We start from the raw sequence: 23,320 nt of genomic DNA on the forward strand, positions 1-23,320 counted from the left end.
GCCGGTTCTATAACCGGCTGACGAGTGTGTCCGTCAGCTTCGCCTGGATAACAGCCGAGAGAGCGTTTCCGACGAAGCTTGCAGTGCGGTTTCTAGCGCGGGGGCCTCGAATCGCTTCGGAAACAGCACAGAAACAAACTCTGCCCCCTCGGTTCATGTAGGACGAAAAACACGTTTTATTGTTATACCGAATATAGAACATCAGTGACTGTCAGGCCTTCAGTTATGTATGTGATACATGCACTCGGTCCACGGGCTATAGCCCTGCTTGTGCGCTGCCGCGCAACTAAATCGCATGTAACCCGTCTCAGAAACATCGGTGTCAACGAGATGCTTTAGTTAGTTTGTACGTGGCGCGCGCGTTATGGTGCGTGTTGTGCTGTGTTGGGTGTCTGTGACGCGCAACGTTTGTATCATCTCGCTTTGTCATCCCTCTCGTCCGCATAAGCATGCTAGACGTTCCGCAAAACAAAGCCCTCAAGGATTTATTAAAGATACCTTGTCTCTTTCTCTCTCTCTATGGAGGAGGAGGAGGAGGAGGAGGAGGAAAGGAAGGGAGAAGGCAGGGATGATTAACCAGAAATGCGTCTGGTTCGCTACCCTACTCTGGGTAACGGGAACGAGGGAATATAAATATGAGATAGATAGATAGATAGATAGATAGATAGATAGATAGATAGATAGATAGATAGATAGATAGATAGAGAGAGAGAGAGAGAGAGAGAGAGAGAGAGAGAGAGAGAGAGAGAGAGAGAGAGAGAGAGAGAGAGAGAGAGAGAGAGAGAGAGAGAGAGAGAGAGAGAGAGCAAAGCTGCGGTAAGCACGCGCACGCACGTGGAGGGCCTGAACGAGTCAAAGGCATACACACATGCCAGTCGCCCTCAAGAAAGACGAAAGTGTTTTCGCAGCTTTGTGGGCTGACGAGCGATGGTGACGGTCTTCAAGTAGCACCCGCACAGACAACGACCGATCTTCCAGTCGTCGCAATGCGATAGATAATGTTTGTCCTTCCGACTGAAATTGATAACAATGCTACAGTAAATGCTTGATGTTCTCTTCGATGCCGCAGACGTCGCATGCAGCACTTTCGGTGAGGCCAATAAAAGTAGTGTACACCTTCGTGAAAGCCACTCCCAACCACAGCCGGTATAGAAGCTATGCCTCACGTCGGTGAAGCCCGGGTGGAGGTCGTAGTTGGAGTGAAGGGTTTAATTCGTACCACCTGGTGCGCCTTACCCGCCGTGGTTGCTCAGTGGCTATGGTGTTGGGCTGCTGAGCACGAGGTCGCGGGATCGAATCCCGGCCACGGCGGCCGCATTTCGATGGGGGCGAAATGCGAAAACACCCGTGTACTTAGATTTAGGTGCACGTTAAAGAACCCCAGGTGGTCAAAATTTCCGGAGTCCTCCACTACGGCGTGCCTCATAATCAGAAAGTGGTTTTGGCACGTAAAACCCCAAATATTATTATTATTATTATTGGTGCGCCTTATATTCGGCGTGTTCCACTCTGTTAAAGAGAGCTTGCGTGCCAGGTGATGAAGCTGCCTTGTAGCGTCTGACCTGGAAAGAGGAATGGGAACGGTGTGTTGTTCTTGATGTGACTTTCGGGTAGCTCTGTCTGCTTGATCATTCCCACTGATCCCGCAATGGTCAGGTAGCCAATGTAAAATAATTTTGGGGCCTTTCTATTTGACGTCATGGTGAAGTTTGACAATTTCGTATGTTAGCTGTTGGTGAGCTCCACTTTGGAGAACTGACGGCATCACTGTGTAAAGCCGGTCTCGAGGCGGAAAGCAGCACCCATGTACCAGGACTCTCTATGCACTGCGCAGAGCCGTGAGTTCTGCAGCTGTACTTCTCTAAAGGCGTCACAGGTTTTAGCTAAAACATTCTATTCATGTGTTACTGCAACGAAGGGCTCATGCTGCATTGGTAAATTTTCGAAGGTTGCACAGCCACTCCGCAAAGCAAAATGATCGTACTGTAAACCGGCATCACGTATATGACCCACGAACTGCGAAACACTCGACTTATTTATTTTTTTATTTATTTATTCAATACTGTTATTCCGATCAGGGATCGTAACAGAAAGGGCATTCAAAAAAGTACACTGACATACAAACATGACAATAATAACGGTACAGAAATACGCATTAATACACAGAATAAACTTATACATCAGTAGCAGTAAAAAATATACAATCAGGTTCACGCTGCAAGATTTAGGTTGGACAGATAATTGTGTAAAAATGCAAATTATAGGTAGTAACAAAGGGATACTGACAGTAAACAAAAATAATTACTGAGATGTAAGTAGATCGTTTTCAACAAGCGTGATAAAAGCAGTTAGTGATGAACTATTAACATAGCCCACGTTCAAAGCGTTCCAATCGCTTTGTGCGTGTATTATGTGCGTGTATTAGGACCCTTTTGTGCCCTTTCACTTGCATACGTTAATTGCCTTTTACTATATTTCTGTACTATAATATTGCATGGAGACACCCAAATGTGGATATTTTGGTGTCTACAGTGCTTTTTAGACTTTTGGTGATTTTAGTTTTGCTTGCCGTGCGAAGAGAAGCACCCGGCGCCATTAAAGACGCCTAGACGTCCTTTATTATTGACACGTGTACTTGTTTATCTTTTCCGGGTGACCGCTTCTCACCGCCTAACAAATGTTATCGCACAGCACAGGACGCGCCTGCATGTATCGGAAGTTTCTCGAATGCTATCGATGGTACCATCCGCTGTCTGTCACCGAACCTTGTGTAATCTGATTGCATGTATGCGCGACGCGAATAGTGTCGAACTTTGTGGAAAACACGCGGGTCAGTGACTACTCTGGAACATTCGACCACTGATGTATGAAAGCCGACGCGTTTGACCCGCTGATCAGAGTTTCGACGATCGCAGAGTGTGTCCGCCGCTGTCATTGTTCTTTGAGTGTAACCTGCTTTTGAGGGCTCAAGTTCGCCCAATAAAACGCTAGTTTTGTTCTTCTTCACGGTCGCTACTACGTGACAATATCGCATAAAAAACCTATTCCCCGCCCTCCACTGTGATTGCGATTTATTGAGATAACACTGAAAAAGCTGGGAACTGTTGTGTCACCGACTTCTGCACAAACAATAGATTGTCTAATGAGCAAAGGATGATAATATGAGGTGACACGAACGAACGAACGAACGAGCAAGAAAGAAAGAAAGGATGGACGGACGGACGGACGAACGATACGGCACGGCACGGCAATAAAGCACATCTCGTAAACTTGCTTTAGTAACTGCAGCCAAACTAGAAAAGAAAACAGCGCTAACTCACGCGGAATGCTGAGAAACAACAATTACACACATGTGCATGCAAAGTATTAATAGAGGCGCAATGTTACTTCCAGCAAAGAAAGTTATTAAAGCTTCCGGAGCTGATCGCTATAATAATTTATTCCATGGCCCAAGTAACTTTGCACAAGCTTTTTTCAGGTTCTCACCAAACCGAGTCGCTCTTAACTACAACCCGCCAAATTTGATTCTTTTGTTGTCTGACACATAAGCACGGAGCACATTCTACTTAACGGGAATGGGAAATGTTGAAAACAGTATGACTTGTCTTTGAGTTCACGGTCAAAGTATTTTGTTCTTGTTTTTGACTTGTTAACCTTCATTCCTACATACGTTTTAATTTAGATCCATGTTAACTTTGCTACTGTCTTGCACATACCGAAGCCTTACGTTTAATTTCTTTCTTTTGTATTTAGTTTTATGTGTTCGTCTTCCCGTAGGTGAAGGGCTGTTTATTAGAAATACACCTGAAGTGAAATTTTAGGCGTCTTTCACAACCGGTGTGAAATATTGTCAACATTATGACCATTGAGTTCGATCAAATCAAATACATGTGTTGAATAAAAGAAGGCGATCGGTGTAGGTTGAGGAAAATACCCGACTCAGATAGTCGCGTTAGGGAAACCACGTTTGAGACGGACCATGGCTTCAAGACGGCCACGGAATGAGATTGCAAGCATACGCGGTTTCAAAGTGGATTCTCCACACTTCTTTTGCCAACACAGCAAATCGTGGTACTAACGTCACGATATATTTCGCTTGTAAACGCGGAGCAGGTCGAAAAAAGAAGCGCTGGATATGGGGCCACTTAGTTTTTATGATCTGTTGTGGACGTCTGTGACAATCTCGTGATGTCTTGAACCTCAGGTCCAAATTTCCTGCGTCCCCCACTACAGCATAATCAGATCGTTGTTATGGCACGCAAAACCCTATAATTTAATTTTCTTTTTGTCGCCACAATGATCTCCGGGTGGCTGTAATTTTGCATCAGGTCCCCGCAAACGCACTGCAGAAGCTGACGTGCTTACCTTTGTACTCGCGCGCAACAGCTCAGAGGCGAGATATAATGGTAGGAAGAAGCGAAAGAGAATGAATAACCCGCCGTGGTGACTGCTACGCACGAGGTCGCGGGATCGAATTCCTTCCGCGGCGGCCGCATTACGACCGAGGCTGAACTCAAGAATTCGCGTGTTCCACTCTTTGGGGGCGCGTTAAAGGATGCCAGGTGGTCAAAATTTATCCGGAGTCCCCGGCCTCGCGATCTGATTGTGGTTTTGGCACGTACAGAACCCCACAATCAACCTCTTTTTTTGTGTGTCGTATAGGGTGCATGGTTCGTTCGTCGTTTCTGCACTCGATTGCGCGACGTACACACACCGTCACCGCCGTCTCCACCTTCGCTGCCTGGCAGCCGTGTCAGTGCCATTGCGCGCGAGAGCAAGACAGCCCCCCCTCCCCCCCCCCCCCCCCCCCTTCCCCGCCAGGGGCAGAGTCACGTAAGCTCGCACGCAGTCGCACCTGTCGCGCCGACCCCGATCAAACTGCGCGTATCCCGCGCGCGCGGGTGGGTCATTGAGGACGCGCCGGCGGCACCGGCGGTGCTCGACCCCTACCACGTGGGTCGCTCCGATATGCCTGCACGCGCGACAACCGACGTTGCTGTGCGGCCACACGCTGGTGTTGCGCAGCCGGTGAAGCACGCCGAAGAAGAAAAAAAAACAACACAAGAACAAAAAAAAACCAAACCTGCGGTAACCTTTCTGGTGTGGTTTGACGCACGGTGTGGTAACGTTAGCACGTCGAACACTTGAATTCGCGCGTCACGCTATAACCGGTCGTTTGGCGCACTCTCTTTCACCACTTAAGACTGCCGTTGTTCCCGGCAAGCCACAAGTGTGCCGCTCGCGTGGAGTAAGCTTGGTCGCGCGCGATACATGTGACAAGAGGTTTGCACACTATACACGATGGCGTATGGGGGTCGTTGAAAGTATACTTGATAAGGTGGGGCCCTGTGGCGAATGAATTGGCCGTCACTATTGGCGTCACTCCTGCAGTGGTATAGTCATACGATAGATAGGTAAGCGCCCTCGTCACTGCACCCAGACGCCAATTTGGCGCACTTGACGCCAACTTTAGTAACTAGGGGCCCTATAACGTAAAACCATTCCAACATGTTTTTATTCCAATCTCCTGACGTCAAATTTGCGTAATCGCCGACGTAAGCACCGGGCGGTGACCCATAGGGTTGCCTGAACAGACCAATCAAATGCTCTCCTTGTTTATAGGAGGTAACTTTTGTTTGCTTTAAAAACGAATAACAGTGCCTACAGTGAGCGGCTTGTCTTATCTAATTGGCTGACAAGAGGCGAGGAGCACGCTCAAGTGGAGAGGGATTCGATGGGGCTGAGCCAGTGCACTGAAACTCGATAACCGGATGAAGAGGGTGGGGCCAGCGTCAGCGATTGGTCCGCTTTCCCTTACTTGGCTTGAGGTGGCTGGTCGAAAATCGTGGCGGCATGCAACGAAAGGTTAATAATGACGCGAAAACGGATCCTCAGCAAAGAAGAGCTGGCAGAGCGAGGTCATAAACGTGCCGAAAGTGCTTGAAAACGTTACACGGCCATCAAAATGTTGATTGTACGCAAATAAACACATGCTCTCCGGCGGGTGCTAGTAGCCAGTGCCTCATCGATCGGCGGCAGCCATCTTTTATTCCTTTCGGAACGGGGCAGCCTGTGGCTATTCAGAAAAAAAAAATCAGTTTTGTCCGGCATATTAATGTACCTAAAACGCCTACACGTCACTTTGACGCGGTGAGTTTTCGCGGTCTTGTTTGTGACTTCGCGTGACAGGCAGGTGAAGTGGATGCAACCCGAAAACTTTTGACCAATAGCCGAGGGTTAATGGCTTAGAGGCGTCGAACCAGAAATAACTATTTATTTTTCGTTCGGTCCAACGATGCATAATCAGTGTGCGCGCGTCATATCAGATGGGGAGCTATCGCGTTTTTCGTGACGTCGCGTGACAGACAGGCGAAGTGGGGGTGGTGCAAAAAAGCTTTTGACCGGTCGTGGAGGGCTGGTTGCAGAATCGGAATAGAAAAGTTTGGCATAGCTTTACGTCTTAGCGCCCTAGGTGTGCGCCACAGAGAATGTGCCGTTCTGCAATGACGAAGAAGGACGCGTAAGGTTTATCGGATGCTGAGCGGAATCGAACCCTCGTCCCAAGCGCTCCGAAAGAAAGCAGCCCGACGCTTTAGCAGGCTTCGCCACAAATGTATCTGCCGCTTTTCGATTAACGTCTTTTATGCGAAAGCTTCAGCGAGCTGTGCCATGAATGCGCTGGGTGTGCGCCGCTCTTCAGTGAACCTTTCGCCAACTTGGGGTCACTGAGTCTATGCTACTGAGTGTGTGGCAAGCGAATGAATGAATGAATAAGAGGGAACAATTCTCAGCTTTCGCACGCAGGCGCGCCATGCATTTCGGAGGCCACGCGCAGACTTCGCGGCGGCGGGCGCTAGATGGCACCAGTTGTTCCCAAGGAAGCGCGAAAGAGGAGTTGTTGTCGTATATTTGTCGTCATGCTCATGTGTCATCTTGGCAATCGAGTGCCGCACCAAAGTGGGCCAATACGGGAGACAATATATATAGCATACAGTCGAAGAAACGAGTCTCAGATGGCTCCCACAGATTTTAAATAAACGTGGTTCGCGTTGTGTCGCTGAGCGGTACAATGGTGGAAAGTACCGTCGCGTACAAGATGCTAGCGTTTCTTTCCGCCATTAACCCGCTCAACGACACATGATGCACCAACTGGCCCAACATTCAACGATTCTGAAATAAACGTGACTACAGCAATAAGATGTGTTGCTACATTGCTTGAATGATAATCCCATTGCCGTGGACTTAATTTCAATAGTCATTGAGCGAGAGGGAGAAAGAGAGAGAGAGAAGGAAGAAGGAAAGGCAGGGAGGTCGAGCAGATTTAGTCCAGTTTGCTACCCTACACGTGGGGAGGGGAATGTGGAGTGACAGAGAGAGAAAGAGAGAACATGAGTCTATAGCACACTTGCACATGTACTAAGCTAGGTGCAGCATGTCTACAGTCGTGCACTCAAGTCTGTTGCCTTCAGGTAGTGAAGAAGCGCTCGAACTGCTTTCTGGGCTAATGAACTGTGAGGCCAGGCTCCCAAGATCTTTGCTTCTGTAAATGGCCTGTCATCCAGTCTATTCAAGGCACACTGGAGTGTCTGACGTTGGTTGTCAAAGCGAGAGCACTGGCACAGAAGATGACTGATGGTCTCTTCACACTTGCACTTAGCGCACATTGGTGAGTCCACCACTCCAATACGATAGCTGTAGGAGTTGGTGAATGCTACTACTACCCACAGCCGACACAGCAGTGTTGCGTCACGTTGTGAAAGGTTTGCTGGTAATTTAAGTTTGAGTGATGGATCGAAGCTATATAAACGACACTTAGAGTTATGTGGTGTATGCCAGTAACTTAAAGTGATGGTACGAGCGAGACGGCGAATCTCTCTTGCAGCGTCTACTCTCGATAAAGGTGTAAAGAGTGTCGGTGCGCCATCCTGGGCACGTCGGGCAGCGTCATCGGCGAGGTGATACCAACGATGCCACAATGTCCCTGCAGCCACTAATGATGATGACGACCATATACAAGGGAGTCATCACACAGCATCCTACATGTTGCAATAAAGTTTGATTTAAGTTAACCAGAAGACCGAAGAGGAAGAGGAGATTGGGAAAGGGGCGCTTTGTTGGTGATAGCTGCTACACCTTCAGAGAGAGAGTGAGAGAGAAGGATATGAGGAAGGTAGTGATGTTAACCAGCTACACCTTCAGGACAACAAGCCCTGTCGTGTACTTTCTGTTGTGAAAGCACCGAAACCTACAGAACGCCTTCACCCGTGATCTATGTACCATTTTTCTGAGACCGCCAGCAATGTCGCTGCAAACTTCTGCAAGCGTGATTTAGAAGAGCACGGCGAAATGACTGCGTATGCCCAAGATGCAAATTCGTAGCAGAATTTTAACGCTAAATTTTTATATGACCCCTCGAACCGGAAAATCGGGCGAGCGTCAGGCGTTATACATCACATGGCAAGAAAACCCACGTGACCGGTGATGACGTCACGTTCCTGGCGCTGGACCTGCAGCAGCTCGATCTTCGAAATCCCACGGTGAACAACCACGGCGTCAGACGGACGCTGTGGCCCACTACTGAAATTGGAATAAGGTGGATTGAGCTGGACTTATTGGGTTACAGTGAATTGACGTTGGTACAAAGTAGAGCAAGGTGGATTAAGGTGGATTAATGTTGATACAAGTTAGTGCAAGGTGGACTAAAGTGGAGGTTTAATTTAAGGTGATAGCTTAAACAGGTAATAATGCTTCTGGGTAAGGATACTTAAGTGACTCAATTTTGCTTTTACAGCTTTTTCGCGCTGCAATATATGTATTCTTTTTCTTTTTTTGTAAACTCCAGCATTTTAGGTAGTTCTGTGCAGCAGCCTGTCAAGGATGTCTACGAATATATGATATCACTCGGCGAAAACATAGAGCGCGCACGTGTGTGCGTGTTTCCGCTCGACTATTTGTCTTGCTAAACCTATATCTTAGTATCATTGCGCGTCTGTTCTTGCGGTCGTTCTATTGTTTGCTTCTTTATAGTGATTCACCGATGCCTACTGCCATGAGGTGGCCTTTTCTTATAACGTGTGGCATTCTTGCGCACATGACATGAGTACTGCTTTGAGGCATATGTACTGCTTGAGGCATATATATATATATATATATATATATATATATATATATATATATATATATATATATATATATATATATATATATATATTTAACCTCCACTGGCTCTGCCACTGATCTATAAATTGTTCAGGAGCAAAGATAGGAGCAGTAGCTTCCCCTTTTTTTCTTAGCGTATGGAAGTCGCGTAACTCATGTACCCAGTGCTGAGCACGAGGTCGCGGGATCGAATCCCGGCCACGGCGGCCGCATTTCGATGGGGGCGAAATGCGAAAACACCCGTGTACTTAGATTTAGGTGCGTGCCTCATAATCAGACAGTGGTTTTGGCACGTAAAAAAAAAAAAAATCGTACTCAGAGTACGAAACGCACCATTGCAACCGTAGCTTCACGCGACGCATACATTGTTTACAACAGGACGGGAACGTTATAGGAATCCTAACTCAAATACGCTCAAAACCGCGCGGCGCAGAGGCAACCAAGCGCATACAGCTTTCCCGGTCCCGCATGCAAGGTTTCCTTTCTGGGACCGCGCCATGCACGTGCAGATGTGCACAGGAGCGCCCCCTTCATTGTAGGCAAGCCTGCCTTCCATTAGAAGTCATCCGGCGTGGCGTGATCCTGACGGCGCATGCGCAGAAGCCACTTCCGACACGCGTACGCATCGCGCTGCTGCTGCATTTCACGCGCGCTTCGTTCTTTTTCCTCGTTTCTATATACATTGGCTGCGCGCGGGGCCTTCTTGGCCCATCACGAGTCGTTGTCGTTGCCGCTCGAGGGTCAAGACGCGGGTCACGCTACCCCCCTCCCCTCCCCCTCTCGAGCCGGGGCTCAAGAGGACAAGGAGGAGAGACCACCCGTGCTCCTTCGGGTCCCGTTATATGCATGCACGAGGAGACCAGCTGCGTCAGCCTCGCGAAGTGCCTCACGCCTATATGTCAACCCTTGCGGCTGTATATAGACGACGATCTGACATCCGATTCATGGGCGCCGCCATCTTGGGGTGCTACGCAAACAATTTCTAAGTTTTAGGAGAAGTGAAGTCAAGCACATTGGTCAGCGAACGCCTGTACGCATTTATGCAGTTATTTTCGTGTTTGCGAATCGGCTGTAGTAACGCGTACATTTCGTTAAAGATGAAAAGCAGCAACGCTAACATGCAGCCTAAGATGGCGGCACCTAAACGCTACCGTAAGATAGCCTATAGACCACGCAGCGTTATGCACCTAAACACAACTCAATTTATCATCTTTTCTTTAAATTTTATTACAACATCATGCCCGAAGGCCTGATGATCGCATTGATCACTGATTTCATTGATGCTGAAAAACGCAGACAATACGGGCGTAACGATTGCCGCGCGAACATATAGATAACGAAGTGCGCGGAACGGAAGGGGTAATTAACGAGATGTCACGTGACACTGCGAGTATTCATTCCAGAAACGGCAAATGAACGAGTAAAATGTTTTCTTTAATAGGTTACAAGGCGAATAAATACAAACTATAACTGTAACTGTAACAGCGCCTTCGTTGTGTTCTTTCTTTTGTCCTTGTTTTTTCTTTTTGAGCTGCGCAGACATGTCGATATTTTTAATTTCACACACACACACACACACACACACACACACACACACACACACACACACACACACACACACACACACACACACACACACACACACACACACACACACACACACACACACACACACACACGCACACACACACACGCACACACACACACACACACACACACACACACACACACACACACATCTCTCTCTCTCTCTCTCTCTCTCTCTCTCTCTCTCTCTCTATATATATATATATATATATATATATATATATATATATATATATAATGTTCAGATTGCCTGCATATATGCTTCCTATTCTTGTAATCTAATCACCATGTTGACCTTCTTTATATTCTTCGTGATCTACGTACTTGCTCTGTTAGTATTTTGATTGCCGTTTTGTTATACGCTTTTAGCAGTGCTTTGTATGGCCATTCGATTTTGGTATAACCGGCGCCATATTTATTCCTAGCTTTTTTAGTTTTCCCATTTAATAAGGAATAAGATAAGAAACAAATCTCTTCTGTACAAAAAATAGGCGTACGGCGCTAAAGGAATTTGAAAACAAGTGCAGGGTGAAAGCGCAATGAGGAAATATTTCACACGTAGTTTGGAAACACGCAGTGCGATCGTTGGCAGCATCTCGAGCTTTCCGCAAAGTTGCGCGTTATGGTGACGTTCTCTGCCCGCACGCCGCCTTTGCGCATTCAGCGCAGTGCGGTATTAGTGCGAAAAGGCCAACTGGTGCATGGACCTGCCCTAATTGATGATGTCACGCTCCTGGCAGTGTTTTTCGGACTCTCGAGGAAGGCAACCTCGTTGAATGCTCCACACGAGGGCAACGTGCCCTCAAAGATGCAATTAGAGGGGGTAGGCGTGCGGGGTAACACGCTTTACGAGTACGATGGTCTCAAGGACTCGAAAGAGCCCCTTCTTTGTGATGTCTGTAAATAGAACAAGTTACACGGATGTCGCACGTTTCTCTATATCCCGCTACGCTCCCCTCCTAGTTATTTCCCTCCCCCTCGCTGTAGTCTTTGTGAATGTAACCCCACTCACTCAGCGTCTCCTCCTTTTCGTTCTTTTGATCCTTTAATTAAGAGGAAGCTTTAGCTCGGGTGCTCCTATATAATTACATGTAAAAGGAGAAATCGTTTTTCTCGGCAACCAAATTTCAGGAGGTTTGTTGCGCTTAAAACACCAGCTTAATATCTAGTGTCTGTTGGTTTCGAATATATGATTTAGGTCGTCATTTTTTATTAAAAAGTGACAACAATAAAAAAAAAAGATTCAGAAAACGAAGCTATCAGGCTTACAACTCTGTAACCCAGCAATGAAAAACGATATCAAAATTCTGTGAATTCCATCTAATCGTACATCTACAGCGCGCAAAAGTCATATGTTACACATTAATGTCAAAAAACTTAGTAATATGAAAATACAGCTTTTGCAGAACCATTGTACACAACGTAACGAATTAACGTAAGATCTAAAACGACATATCAAATTTGTCCGCTTTCAGTGATCTAAGGGGGGCCGTTTACAGAACAGCGATATCTGTTCTTGTTGCAGAGCTATTATTTTGTAAACTTCAGGCTTCTATGTTATTCAAACTTTCAAATATTTGAAAATATTTTTAACAAAACTCAGGCCTTGAATCGAAATTCCGCTTCCAACAGTCACTAGAATTTATCTTTGTCTCTTAAATGCAACGAATTTCATTAAAATCGGTCCAGGGGTTATCTCAGAAAAACATTCTTGCGTTTTACATATATTTGAATAGGCCGCGTCGGAGTTGGGCCCGAGCTAAAGCTTCAACTTCCCCTTGCTTAACTTCCCCTTGTGCGTAGGGTAGCTTACATGACGTCCTTCTGGTTGACGTGTCGGGGTTATCGTTTTAGTCTCCGCTACGTCCTCACGCTCAGGGCATCGAACTATCGGGTAACTCAGCCGCAAGAAGCGTGGGCGGCTGATGTCAACTGCGAACCCATATTTTCTAGAGAGAGAGAGAGAGAGAGAGAGAGAGAGAGAGAGAGAGAGAGAGAGAGAGAGAGAGAGAGAGAGAGAGAGAGAGAGAGAGAACAAGGACAGGAAAGGCAGGGAGGTCAACCAGAAGAGCATCCGGTTTGCTACCCTACACCGGGGGTGGGGAAAGGTTAATAGAAAGAGGAAAAGGGGGGGGGGAAGTGAGCTCTGAGTGCGTGTGGGCGGGACACTATGCACAGGGACACTATAAGCGGTCTCTTAAGCCGGTGCACTTCAAGTATTGCACTAATGCACGATTTGCTTTTCTTGCCAGTGACGGGTGTGGCCACGGTCCGAGTATCCTTGACTCGGTGAACGGTCTTAAGTCCAGTCGGTGTAAAGTTTCCCGCAGAGAAAGGCGTTGTACATCGTAGCGAGGGCAGGTACACAATAGGTGCTCGATGGTCTCCTCGCACCCACAGGAATCGCACATCGCGCTCTGGGCCATTCTCAAGCGGTAGGAGTACGCGTTCGTAAACGCCACTCCCAGCCACAAGCGGTAGAGCAAGGTTGCTTCGCCGCGGGAAAGGCTAGATGGCAGTTGTAGCCATAGCGTGGGGTCCAGTTTATATAACAGGCAATTGAAGGCACTTGAACTCAAGAGATCTTGCGACATTTTGCTTGCATGTAGGCGAAGTTCCCTGGCAGCGTCCGACCTCGCCAAAGGTATTGAACGCGTCTGGGTAAATTTAGGACTGCTCCCATGGCTGTCGCTCACAGAGAGAGCCGGCATCCACCATGGTGCCAGCAGCCCACAGAATGCAGAGAGGACTGCTGGGGTGACCGATATGACAGGCGTCCTTTTAGGTGTGAGAACCTTACAAAGTGGCGTTCACCACATCTTAGTCACCGGCCGCAGAGGTCCGATCTAATCTTCGCTCCAAGGGATCTTACCTATCGCTGAGGTTCGCGTGCAAGAAGGCATTTTTTGATCCTGAGTTGCAGTTGCCCCTGCGGCGCGTTGATAGGCAAACGATCGGTGATTTGCAACCGACTAACAATCAGCTTCACATCAACCCATTCACAATACTGCTTAAGTTTTCCCACTTATAATATTCGTTACGCCAAAATGTTTGCAAAACTACAAGACAGTACTTTTCGTAAACATTAGTTGATCGAAAGTATAAACACGGGTCGTAGTACTGTGAGCTAAAGAAAAAAAGCTGGCACGAGCATTATTTCGCCCCAGAAGGTTATACGCAAATGAAACGAGCAGGTGGCCATGATAGGACATGTATGGTTGAAGACCTGCTTGTTCATACGGGTTCTTAAATATGGCATCCATGGTCATTAGAATACCAACAAGAAGACCACATTAGTGTGCATGCAGTCAAACAAAAGTGTGTTAAGTAGCACGCCTCGAGTCCATACATTCGGACCCTTTGCCAGATTGCGCAGATTGCACACTTTCAACGCCAGCAACATCAGGTTACTCTATCTGACCGTGTGAGGCAGCGGTCAGTAGTAGCCCCATCACCGAGCTCAATATACCGTGGTCATCTGACTTATAAAGCGTGGCCGGTCGAAACAGGCTATCCAATCTGACCCGTGTCAGATCCTATAGCCCGATGTTGGGCCGACCGCCTTTCACGAGTTGCCAAGCGTGATTGAAAGGAACGTCGCTTCGGTGGGTCACCGTTGTGCACAGCCACTAGGAGGAGGGAAGGGAGCATGGGGTGGGGGGGGGGGTGGAGAAGGCCTCGATTATTTCGGCGCTTATCGCGCTTCCTTTGTTCTGCCGCGCATTTTGCCACCGCTCAGTTGTTTTCCTGTTTACGCTATAGCTGGAGGCGCGGTCTATCGTGCGGCGACCGCTTGGTGCACGCATACTTCGTGCACGTTCTGTATGCACTGTGACGGCTTGCCTACGGCCCCCCCCCCCCCCTTCCCCGGACCTCGATTTGGGGAGGGTATCTGGGGTCAGTGCCGTGAGTGCCTATTTATAGGGAAAACAAAAGACCGCACGATGAGCGTGCTAGATGCGTTGCGAATCCATTGCGGCCCCGCAATGAAGGTAGTCCTTGCTGCGGCGGGGAAAAAGAAAGAAAGAAAGAAAGAAAGAAAGAAAGAAAGAAAGAAAGAAAGAAAGAAAGAAAGAAAGAAAGAAAGAAAGAAAATGGGAGACGGGGTTTGCGTGGAGGGCTACAAAGCGAACGTCAATCCTGCCAGTTCATCTATGGCGGGGTTTTCGTGCAGCACCGCGCCCACATACGTTATATTCCCGCTTATATGCGTCCCGCTAATAATAACGACGTGCGCGGCGAGGGCGGCGGAACGTGTCGAGATAGGAATAACCCTCTGCCCCGGCTCGTAAAAGGGAGCAACGAAGTTTTTGACGCGAAGGCGCCCGGCGCGTGTGTACAGGCGCAAATGTGTACGGCCTGCCAAACACTTGACCCGAACGAACGTACCAGGAACACCTTTCTTTTGCACGGGCCGGCCCACCGCTCCAGATACGAGCGGCGGAAAAGCGAACGCTCGTGGCGATTTGTGCTGGAAAGCTTTTAGCCTATCGAGAGAGGCAGCGTTCGCGAGGATATACGCAGTCGCCGGCATTTCTGTCAGCACTGTGATTATGGGAGGCACGAAAACGGGTGATGAAATCAGGTTGGTTTGAAAATGCCTGGAAAGGTGCACCTGAATGAGCTTGACACGAATCGTGGACCCTCGTTTTCGCGTGTTCTATGGAGACCGGAGAAGGAGGCAGACCTACGACACATACTTGCTCCTTGGCCTGTGTGTCCCGCTCAACGAAGACACTTGTAAACTTCTCGAGAGACGTTGGTCTCAATGAGATACCTTTAACTAGCTTGTATGTGGCTTGCTCTTGTGCGTTTTGTATATACTGTGTGTCGGTGACGTGAACTGTCGGCCATTTCATGTCTCGTAATCCCTCCCCGTATGTAATAGTACGCTATAGGTGTGCCGCCAGGTAAGCCTCATCAGGATTTACGAAAGAGCCTTTCTCTCTCTCTCTCTCTCTCTTGTTAGTGTCGTTTGCATTTTGAATGCGCTTACGTTAACGTAGTTTATGTTTGACAGCTGTTTGTTCTCGTCCATTGGTGACGCTGTGCGAGCGACTGCTTTTATGTGTCCTTTAGTGATTCGGATGCTCAGCGATCACTGTACTCTCCCTGTCCTGCTCAAGACTGATGAAGGCGTCGCTTACAGCATGGTGAACGACGCGCCCTCGACCTCTGCATTTGAGATGGAAGTGCCAGCTGAACTCTGCTGCGCTTGTACCTCCGAGCTGCCGCCTCTTGCCCTTTCTGCTTGTTTATAACCTACTGTACACCTTTATCAACGTAAAAAGAAGTGGCGACGTAAGCGCGAGCTGCGGTCAGGTTTTGTTTTGGCTTTTCTTTTTGTACCACCGTATTGCTGAGCAGTATACGATGGGACACCTGTTGACGTGTCTTGTAAGTGCAGCGACTGTTGATTGCCTCCATGTGAGACACGGAGCTCTTCGACACTTGGGGGGAGGAGGGGGGTATTCTGTAAGAGCTCACCTAATGGACTGTCCATTTCGACCGCTGCTGATTGGCTATGGCTGTTCGTCTCCTCCTCGCTCGTACAGCTGCATCCAATCAGCAGCGGCCGAAATGGACAGTCCACTAGGTAGACTCTTACTGAATACACCCGGGGGTGACACACCCCTGATCTCAACTCACAGGAGGCTCAGGCGGAACGATTGCCGGCTATGTATGCCAGGTTAACCCCGTGAGACATCTTATTCGATTTGTTTGTTTTATTTCAAAGCTAAGTGCAGCTCCGGTACCGTGCAACCCTGGAAAACTGACCACAAGAAGCGGCCGCCTTGAGCGCTTCAGCGGCGACGTTGAAAGAAGCGGCGCCGGTTTGACGCGTCGAGCGACGCTGCATGTGGTTGCTCACCGATGTCCCCTCCCCCCCTTCCCCTCTGCTTCCTCCCGCGCAGTCCACTTCACAAACGTCTCCCGCACGACGCTGCCTGTATAGGCGAAGTGCACGGCCGTTCGCAGTGCGACCACAAAAATAGCTGACGTGGCACTGACTGGCGCGCATTAGGTCACGCGCGTGTATAACGGCCGGCTCGGCCAAGCTATGGGGGCCGTTTCGTCCTGACCTATAGGAAGCCCAGAGGGCGGCCGTATTTTGCCCTCGTCAAGGCAGGAACGACCGGCGACTGCTACGACGTCGCCGCAACCCGCCGCCTGATGCGCTTTTGTTCGCGTGGTCTAGGTGAGCCCTGCAGATTAAATGGGGGGGGGGGGGTGAGGGGGGGTAGGCCTCGGCTGTACGAGAGCCCCCCCGCTAGGTTGTTGTGGTGCCCGCGCGCTCGACGTAGAGATCCGTATCGAACAATGGCGCCGTGTCCGTTTCTTTCTTGTGTGTGTGTTTTTTTCTTCCCACCTTAGTGGCCGGCCTGTATCTGCCGCGCGCTGCAAGGAGGCAGCACTTAACAGGCCTCCCGCCAGCACTGCAGGATGCCTGGCCCTAAAAGGGCACTGCGGCGCTTTTATAGGCGCTGCCGGTATAAACGACAACGAGCGGTGCGTGGAATGGCGGCTGCCGGCTATACGGGGATTGTGTATTGAGCCCGCGGCACAAATAGAAAGCATTGGCGAGGGTCAACTGGACGGCCGCCATGGTGCCGATTGTGGCCTGGATGCTTACTGTTATATGGCTGCGTGGATACGGGCTCGGGCAGTTTGTGATGACGTCCCATGGGCTGGCGGCACTGCTCGGGTGCGGTACGTGCTTGGCTCCGGGGCTATAGGTTTCTGTGCGGGAGTTCTTTCTGTGATAATATATGGTGGCCTACCGGTAGAGGATATTTACGGGCGCATGACAGATGGAGTAATGTAAGGGGGAAGCGGAAATGTGAAACACAGCTTCCGTTCTTCCAGGCGCATTGAGCGCATCTTTTTTCACTATCTGCTGTCGTTATTAGGCGGAACAGCTTCCTGCGAGAGATACATTGGATGAACAGATTTCGAAAGAGAAGGTGTAAGTTATCGTGCCGAATAAGTTTGGTACTTCAGAACCGATCAGGTAGAACCTATCAGAACATACCGGGTATATGCCATTCTTTCACGGACTTTCGTAGCAGTATCGCTTCAGCCAGCAAAAAATTAAAGAAAAGATAGAAATAAAGACAAATGAATTGAAGTAAGTGTGGGTAAACATTTGAAGTTTCGGTTATGAATTCAATATTTAGTAGTAGCTATCTGTATTCGTATTCGAAAAAGAACTATTCGGTGTTTTTGAATATCGAAAATAGCCAGATATTCCTCACCAACAGAGTGTGACAGTCTTGTGTATCGCAAATTATAAGTGAAACAACGACAATTTTTTTCCGAAGCAATGCAGAAACAAAACAGTTATTACAAGGTTTGTTTTTCGTTTCGCCGCGGAACCGCACATGGCAATATGTGAGTTTTGCTTCTTTCAGGTTAATTTAGTGTTCTTGACACTCTGGTGTTGCACTATTTCTATTTTTTTTTGCGCTATACGATCAGTGATGTTGTACTGGGGAACGGCGCGTTTTACATTTGTTTGCAGCCCACAAGTCCTTCGGCAGCATTTATTTCATTTTTTCCACAGGTTCTCATATATGTATTTTTTTGTTTTGGCAGCCATTGATTTAGCGCTTTCGAAATGCGTCATTTCATACAGCAACCACTCATCCTCGAAAAGCTTGTTTACAATCAAGCTCTAAAGATGTTGTAAAGCTGTACGTGCTGTCTGTTTAAATGACGATTCAGTGATCTTGTGTTAAAACTGATCATTTGTCCCTGATAGTCAGCGGTCTTCCCTTGCGCTAGTAGGTGCAGGCCACGGTACCTAATTGTAGCGAAATAAATACTTCTGCAGTAAATCTGTATATGCGTCTGCGTTTGAGTATTCGATAACCAATTCGATATTCGATACTTACTATTCGTATTCAATTAGTTGATGAAAATATTGGTATTCGCGCACGTCTAGCTCACTCAATGGAGGTCAACAAGTAAAGCCAGCACACTTTCTTGCACGGCACCAGTTTGATTCTAGGTTATTCTGTCCACGTCAATTGCTACTGTCAGTAATGCCGCAGTCTGCCGCCTATAGCGCAATCAAGATCCATGCATGTGGGCGTCGACCCAACGTTTCTATGTAAGGCAGAAACAGGAAAAAATAGAGTGTTTTCTTTCAGCGCAGCGTGGAATGGCTGCTCAGTAACAAATTCACTTAGCGCACTTTTGCACTTTCGAGGTTTACACATTGCTTCATATTTTTAGAGGTTTATTAGTCGACGTGCGCTTTCTGCTTTTATAACGATATCTGGCTTAGTATAGCAGCACCAGAGCTAGGGAATTCTTGTGAGTCTAGCTTCTGCAAGAAAGTGTGAACATCTTTCTTGCGCCGTGCGACGCTTTACTTCGCCATAAAAGAGAAAAAAAAAGAAAGAAGAAGGATTAAAAGGCACAAGGATTCGAAAAGGGGCTAAAGCTTCCCCTAACGGACCAAATTGCTACGCTTTCTTTGTATTTCTCTTCTTACAATGGGCCGCCATCTGTAACGTCAGGAATGTCCAAGGCTTCCTCCTAATTGCCTCAATTGCACGGCGCGATCTTTTGCCGTCACTAGCACTTCTTTTGTTTCCTCGCCTCCGTCTAGAGCCTTCCTTTCTGCCGTCTCTCTCTGTGCACACGCGGTATCACATGTTGGCAGTTACGCACTTCCCGGCGGAGGTCTGTGATAATCATTAAAGTGTGTTTCTCCTTCTGCCTTGTCTAATGCCAACGCCTAGGTTCCCCAGGAATATATTCGTCGTACACGTGAAAACAGCACAGGGGGGACAAGAGTGGAAGTCAGGTGGCAAGGACACTTCTCGGTCATGGCACAGTACGCGCGAAAATTGGGCTATTCGGAAGCTTATTCTCTCGAGAAATAAGGAAAGAAAACGAAATCCCAGGAGCCGGGAAAAACCTGGGTGCTGCTTCAGACGCGAAGTAACCTAGCTGAAAGCGACAACGCTGTTCGTCTTAATGACATTAGCGAGCGCAAAACTTCTGGCGTGTGCAAGCGTGCTCTTTTACCTTCGGAATGGCCAACAGCTCACTGCGTGACTTTTGGGTGGCGAAGCGGGACGATCGCGCCCTTTCTGTGCGAGTGCCCTCCATTTAACCAGCGAAAAGCATCGCTCTACTCTACGTTTCACCAGCTTGGATGGTCGCCCGCGTACGGAAACGCAAACTTATTCGGCACTGTTGGCCTGCACGGACATCAGCGCGAGGGGCTCTAAAGACGCTGCTGCGTTTCTTAACAGAGAGCGCTTTGTGCGCTCTGTATACTGCGTGACTTTGTGTGTCTTTGTGTACGAGATACTGACACTGTGTGACTATGTGGCCCCTTGATAGAACTGTGTGACAGCGCCCACACGGTCTTCGGTAATTCATCCGCACCTTCTGTGCCTTTTCCCCCCCGTCTTTTCTCTCATCTTTCATTCCCCTTTTCCCTTTTCCCAGTACAGGGTAGCCAATAGAAGATATCCTTTGATTAACCTCTGTATTTCCCTTTATGTGCATCTCTGTCCCTTTCTCTCTAACATAAACAAGGAAGGATATACTATAAAAAGCTTTCGAACTCTATCAAACACGCACGTTCAAGGAGGAGGTAGCTTATGCAGGCCTGAGTAAACTGCTGGTACGACTCGCGCATCCTGTATATTACCACCCCTACACTCGGCCTTCCAAACCCCCTATATCTTCATGATACATTTACTTTGGCGCATAAATCTAAGCACGTTTCTTTCTAACTCAAACCGTAAATTTCCCGCGATGTCACACAGGCGTCGCTGTTCCTATAGCTGCTGCGTCCTGTTGACACGTGTGGTGGTGTCCCGGCTTCGAGGCTATGTGTTCGTTTTCATACCGCTTTGCCTGCGATTTTGCTTCCGTTTTCCCCAGAAAGGATTGCTTGCCAGCAGGAGTGACGCGACTTCCCGCACGTTTGTACCCTTTACAGGTCACGCTGACTTGGGATAATGCTCTCTATCAAGGTGTGGTCCCAGGGCGCGTTTGCTGCAGATGATGGGCGTGCGCCGTGGGGCATGCGCGTGATCTTGAATTCTATAGCACGCCGTTCGGGCGCATTAAAGTTAACAAGCATGCTTCGTGCGTATAAAGTTTCTAATTCCAACATTGCGCCCTTCGAAGTCAGCAATCTATATTACCAACTGCTCTCTGTCTGCTTGTTCGCACGGGATGTCGAAGAATTCAGCTTTGACCCTGCCCGACCCAATCGCGTTTACAAGCGTCTTTCCACGCGGGGAAGCCAATTCGTTCTTTGCAGGCGCATTGATCAAAATCGCCTCGACGCCCGTGCGGCTCGACCTGCTATCGTTTACATTATTCTGAAGACGCCGGATCGACCCGACATTGTCGGGTCTTGTTGCGACGCCTGTTTCTCGAAGCTCGACCGGCGTTACTATTGGGTACCGTGGCGTTGTCGGCAGGCTGCAGGCGTCCGGTAGACCATGGCGATCAGGCAAGGACGAGACGATTTCTAGTGCGAAACTTGCACTGTTTATTCAATGGTTGGTGAAGGATATAAAAGAAGACAATGAATGAAGTAAAAAAATTACGTTGCGGGGTCCCTTAAATAGGCCCACTAAAATTGTAGGGGAGATCTTGCTCACGTCAACAATCACGTGACATGCACTGAGTCTGGTCGGGGATAGACGGCTGATCCCTGCTCCCAGGCGAGTTGGCACGGCCTTGCCTCTTCTGGTGGCAACCCGCGGGTCCTGTTTGATTCGCGCAAAGCGTTCTCCCCTAGAGTTGGACAGTTCGTGGAAAGGGTTCTCCCCTTGGTCGCACACACAAAGGGGCCTATCGTCGCTGTGGGGCGCCTGCCAGACCGGAAACCGTAAAGAGACAGCCATAGCAAATCAGGAATCCATCCTCCGTTTTGATTAGCCATGGTCTTTGAGCACCCCTTTTGTCCGGGGCGTTACACGTCAAGCGTAACAGTATATTGGTACGTTTACATGAACCCGACAAAGGGTGGTCTAGACAGCTACTCGTACTTCTCGCTCACAGAGTAAAGGCGTGGCTTATTTTGCGTCTTTGCGTTTAACCTCTTGTAACGAAATAACCACACGGAAAAGCACCAACGTGGCGATCGTTTTCTTCCCACCCGTAGAGGAGGAGGAGGAGGAGACAAAGGAGAGGAAAGACAGGGAGGTTAGGCAGTGTAAGTACCGGCTGGCTACCCTGTGCTGGGGAAAGGGGTAAAGGGAATAAAAGGAGAAAGAAGAAGAAGAGGAAAAAATGAAAAAAAGAAAATTCGCACAGTAACGCGAAACTACGCGCTACAACGTTCAAAGGCGGTCGCACAATCGACGTTAAACCAGAGACCAACGGAACCTGCCAACTGCCTTCTGGTCACTTGCGGGCGACGCGCGCGTGCGCCTTATCGATCGTTCGGTCTCTCGTGCGTGACACATGGCGAGCGAAGGCTTCTCTGGCAGCCGGCGAGAGAGTCTTTGTAGCTCGTTTTTGGACGTACGGACGCACGTACGCGTACACATACGTGCCTTCAAGCACGAACGCGCAGCACTTTCCTATTATGTATCCAAGACACCCGAAGCCCGACGCATATCTCTCCTCTTCGTCAAGCGCACACTTGCGTGCTGCCATACGAGCTTGGCAAGATAGCGAAGAAAAAAAAGAACACTTCTGGTTCTTCATCCGGCTATATGGAAGGCCGTTACGACACGAAATTGTTTCAAGTGCAGCCGACGCGTGGTGACTCCATCATTGGAAAGAAAGCTCTCTCTCTCTCTCTCTCTCTCTCTCTCTCTCTCTCTCTCTATATATATATATATATATATATATATATATATATATATATATATATATATATATATATATATGCGCTCTTGTCAAGATGTGTGTAAAGGTTCACTGCGCAAAGGAAATTTCAAAAGGCTGCGAGCCTTCTTTCGGAGAACTTTCGTAACAATGTCACCGTTCACGTTCCTTACAACGTTGCCTCGAGAGCTCGTGCTTTCAAAAAAGAGGTTGTTTCATACTCTTTATTGCTCTATTCAAACCTTTCAAAAGGTTTCGCACAAGCTGCTTATAACTATACTTACAGTGCTAGTGCTGTATAGTGTTTCGTCATAGCATATTCTTCGATAGACGCACGTATGTATTTCTGTCGTTCTACTTTAAAAAGAAGCAAGCATTTCTTCATGTTAGGAATGAAGTGGTCGATAAGCCAAACAGAAATATCAAAACAGCAGCAAACATACACTGAAGCCTGTATAAATGGAGATACAGTGAGTTGCTGTGAACAGTTTTGTTCGCGGTCTCAGCAGAGAGAAAGACAAAGAAAGTGTAATAAAAAGCAGCATGCCCCCGGTGACAGTAGAACCAGTGGACCAGGTTAAGACTCTACGGTGTCGCCCTTCGAAAAATTTACTTCCATACATATTTCCCGGTATTGTCCATTATTTATCTGTAGACATCCAGAACAGTAATGACCTTACACTTTCTGGAAGGAAGCCGCGTGGAAGCATACCATCACTAATCTAACAAAGAAAATGAAGTTCCTTTACGACTTTCG

The 23,320-nt window shown here is 48.2% G+C and overlaps 1 protein-coding gene across 16 annotated transcripts in view; it reads left to right on the forward strand.

The window, feature by feature from the left end:
- LOC135911600 (cytochrome P450 3A29-like) overlaps nt 1-23,320 on the forward strand; it is a 204,782-nt gene that overhangs the window by 35,909 nt on the left and 145,553 nt on the right. The window lies entirely within an intron of this gene.

The sequence above is a fragment of the Dermacentor albipictus genome, chromosome 5 (genome assembly GCF_038994185.2).
Source record: "Dermacentor albipictus isolate Rhodes 1998 colony chromosome 5, USDA_Dalb.pri_finalv2, whole genome shotgun sequence".
Lineage (NCBI taxonomy): Eukaryota > Metazoa > Arthropoda > Arachnida > Ixodida > Ixodidae > Dermacentor > Dermacentor albipictus.